Here is a 4,324-nt window from a genome sequence, read left to right as displayed (position 1 = left end):
GAGCTCTGGTAACAGCTCTGCACCAACAACTGGAGCATAGTGATAGAGGCATGAAATGAAGGGTAAGAACAACCAAGCCAGACGGCCTGGCAGAAACTGAGGTGGAGTGCCTCATGTCTTCAAGCAGGGCTGTTGATAGGAATGAACCCAAGAAAGGGCTATGTGCTTACGTGAGAGCATCTGCAGAACACACACACACACACATATATATGTATCAAGTATTGGCCATAATCAAGCAAAAACATGCCGAGGACCCTAACAAGGCCAGGTGAATGGCAGCCCAGTACATACCGGTAAATAAAAAGCAATGACCACTTGTGGAAGTGATTGGAAAGTCAGACACTTTATTGACTTACAAGCTGTGGCACTCTGGAAAAGATTTGGAATGCTCCTGATGACAGCTCTGCAGGAAAGCTTTTGTAGAGTGTGGCATCTATGCAAAAAAAAAAAAAAAAAAGAAAATGCAAGTGATGTATTATGAGGCATAAGACACAGGGTGGAATATACAGTGTAAGCTGTATAATGTGATAGGTAAATGAATAATACACTGCCAACAGGGATGTTGTGTTCAGTTTTCGACAGTGCTTGTATAGAGATAATACAGTAACAGAGGGAATTCTGATAAAAAATAATTAAAATAAGTAGAGGAATCAAGAATTTTCTATATGAAAAGATAGAAAGGATTAGGTGCATTTAATTTAAAGACAAAATAAGAAGGAATATATTAAAGGTTGCAATTTGATGACTCTAATACAAATGAAATATCCTGTGCTTCTAGTCAACATTTATCTCATTCAAAAAGTGGAAATATTACATGACAAAAATCCATAAGGAATGATAAAAGACTACATTTTTCTACACAACACAAATAGAAAATTATTCTCTGAAACTCTTTGTTCTAGCAGGATTAAAATGGGCTAAACACTTAGAAAGAAAATTAGAATATGCCATTTCATTAAGTCCAGAAATATTTTTCAAGAAGTTATTTACACCATTTTTAGATTAAACAGATCCTGGTCTAATATCACATGCCAATTCCAGAATACATTCAGGAAAGGAAAAAGGAAGTGGGAGGGAGAGTGCCATGAAAATATTTTTTCTACAGCTAATGGCATTACTCCTTCAGATATGATATCTCATGCCCTGTTGATATTAGATGCAAGAGTCCCAAGTTTTTAATGAAGCTAAGATTGAGCCTTTTCCAGTAGTAAAGCTTGTGGCCCTATCCTTGCATTGCTGTAAGCCAGTGAACTTTAAACTCTTCATGTTTGCATGCAGAGAACCCATTGCCAACGCAGACCTGAATCGTGCCTGCCCTGTGCCTCAGGCCAGAATAAGAGAGTCAAAAATCCACTTCTGTGTGAAGAGGAAAAAACATTTTCCTGACAAATGATTAAAAGAAAATAATAATACTGAGACCTATTTGTAACTCTTTGGAAAAAAATGAGCAAGTGCCAGCAGACACAGGCTGGCAGGCAGAGGGTGGAGGAAACACTGCCGAGCTAATTAATTTACTACATAAATCCATGGCTTATCAAGTGATTATCACTTCATTTAAATGCCATAAGCAAAAAAGGAACATCAGAGCTTTCAGGAGCATTGACCAGCATCCTTTGGGAGGGTAGGACCGCTGTAGTATTGAACCTCCAGGAACAAGTAGCTCATGACATGCTGCATGCATTGGCCAGGTTTTTCCAAAACCAGAAAATCTTCATTTCCCCCTACCTTAAAGAGGGAAAAAAAAAAACCAAAACAAGCCCCCCAGATCCCCAAGCCCACAAACAGTACAATTAGAGAGAGAAAAAAAAGCCCTGGTCTTCTTAACCCAGTTCCTCCTACATGCATTTCCCACAAACTGTCAACATCCCACAGGAATCTACCCACGTTACACATCATAGCACAATGCTCCCGACAAAGGCATCTCAACCCATGATGTTTCAGGCAGCCTTTCAAACCGCCTTCAGTGTATCTAGGTTCACCAGCTCTGTAATTAGGTGTTAAGTTTGAGCAATACAGGAATTTGTGCAGGGAGATACTTCTTTGGCTGTTCAACATGATTTATGCCTGCATGGTCTAGGTGGAACAAACAAAGGTTCGTCTCATGAAGAAAACAAGACTTTGCATACCTCTAGTAAGCTCCAGTTCAGTGAAGCACTTAAACATATATATGTTCAGGCTCATCCCTAGTTAGAATAGCATTTAAACAAGCCTGGGTAGTTCAGCGGTCCTTTCAGTTCCATGAGACAAAAGCATGCATGTAACTGCTCTCTTAAACAGGCTTTAATTTATAAACAACATCAATAATAAAGTTCATCATCATCATAATCACAACATCTGCTCTGTTTGGCTTTACATGACAACACCAGACTTCAGAAGTGAACTATGATAAATTATAAGCGTAGGTTCTTGCCATAAGCAAAGCAGGAGAGATAACATTGTGAATAACATTGGTCCTTGCCAATACAATTTTCTTTGGTACATGCCAGAATGTTGCAGGGTTAAAATGACCATGCAAAATGCCTCTTTGATGTGTTATTAACTCACAGCAATTGAATATTCCTACTGACCCAGAGAACTGAAGGCTCCACTATATATTTCATTTTATTCTTCAACATCAAGGGTTAGGAGAAAAAAGGTGGGAAAAAAAGCATTCTACGAGACAAGGAGGCAAAAGAGAGAACATGCCAAAATGTAAAACAAAATTATTGGGTCGTGTAAGCAGCCAGTTCTACAGAGGGCCGCATAGTATGTTTTCCGATGTTTTGCTAATCATTACGCTGCTACGTGTTGAGAGAAGTGCTGTTAATGACTCTTCTCATATTCCCAACTATTTGCCCAGAATGGGAATAACACCAGATTTGGCAGTCAACTCCTGAAGTTTCCGCACCTATCCTACCTAGTGTAACTCACTAATCTAAACATGCATCTGCCTCTGTTTTCACCACACATACCTTGATTGCCACAAAAAATGATTTACATCATTATCTCTGAGGTGTATTAGATGACTTCCTGTGGCCTGTTCCAACTTTCAAATGAACTTCAGATATGCTACAAGTCAGGCAACACATTGTAGCTCTCTGGCTTCCAATGCACTACTAGGACTGGCATGCTGATATTCCTTTAATGTTATTTAATTTACCTTCCTGTATATTTCAGTTAACAATTTTGAGAAAAGCATAGAGCCTTTAGCACGCAGACCTCAGTAGTGTTCCAGGACACTTGCCACGCTGCTGTAGCTGTAGATGACTATCCAACCAAGCTGCAATAAAGAACAATAGTTAGTGCTTATTGTAGTAGCATGTTTTTCCAGGTGAATTTTTGCTTTTATAATTCTAATCTTTAGTCACGCTTTCTTGTCTTTCAAACTAAAATGGCAGCATTTTATTACTGGTTCATTTTCTGAAGTAACTTCACTTTTGTAGTTGCATCTGAAAAAACCAAAATCTTTGCACTTACTATATATGTATGGGTATGTATATAAATACTAATATACACATAATAAAACATGTACAGGTATCTTGATTGTGTTCTTTTGCCAAGAAATATTCAAAATTACAAAAGAGCAAATCTAGTGCTCGAAAGACTCACGTACCTCAACTGGTAAATGGTGCAATTTTTCCATTCGATCTTTACTGTGATCATATGCAAACCACAACATTTCAGGAAATGTTCTGATCTTTCTAGTCAGTGATTGGGAAGCAACTTTTTAAAAGAGGGTTTTCAGACGTATTACCAGTTTCTTGTTCCATGGAAATGCTGGAGGAGAAAAAGCACTCTAACCTTAGTCATTCAACACCAGTATTAATGATGCATTCATATATCTAATAACTTTCTGGGTTTTATTTGTATCTTAATATTAAGGTAAAACAAATGGAAAGACAAATCATAAAAGTGAGATTTTTTTTTTTAATGTCTGTGTCATGACTGACAGGACAGAGTGTCAACATATGGATGGTCTACCAGGTGGTCCCAAGCTTCTGTGCCTTAAGATCTGTCTGAGTACAGCACCAGACCTCAAGGTTTGTGATAAGTGACTGAAACACGAAACGTCTCGGATTTTGTACAATTACCTCTAAAAAAGTGAGCTTGCAACCCCCCCAAATATAAACACTTAATTTTCAAAAATATTTTTTCAATTGCTTGAAGTACTTTTGCAACATCTTGAAATGAGAGAGGTTGCAATGAACTTTTGCCCAGCAGACACGTTTGGGAGGAGGATTTGGGGCCAAGCATCTCTGTGTTGGCTTCCTGTGGCTCCGAAACATACTTAGTGTTGTGGGTTCCCATCCACTAGGTCCTCTGACTTTGCTGGCTCAGTTATTAC

General features: G+C 38.4%; 1 long non-coding RNA gene across 1 annotated transcript; it reads right to left on the bottom strand.

Annotated features, from left to right (window-relative positions):
- Nucleotides 1-324: 324 nt before the first annotated feature.
- LOC115603766 lies at nucleotides 325-3,768 on the bottom strand. The gene is made up of 3 exons (XR_003989987.1): nucleotides 3,593-3,768; nucleotides 3,199-3,259; nucleotides 325-433 (listed from the first exon to the last, which is right to left on the bottom strand). It is a non-coding gene; the product is annotated as an uncharacterized LOC115603766 (long non-coding RNA).
- Between the last annotated feature and the right edge of the window lie 556 nt (nucleotides 3,769-4,324).

The sequence above is a fragment of the Strigops habroptila genome, chromosome 2, assembly GCF_004027225.2.
Source record: "Strigops habroptila isolate Jane chromosome 2, bStrHab1.2.pri, whole genome shotgun sequence".
In the NCBI taxonomy this organism is placed as follows: Eukaryota; Metazoa; Chordata; class Aves; order Psittaciformes; family Psittacidae; genus Strigops; species Strigops habroptila.
Note: the sequence above shows the minus strand (reverse complement) of the source record. Positions and strands in the feature narration are given on the sequence as shown.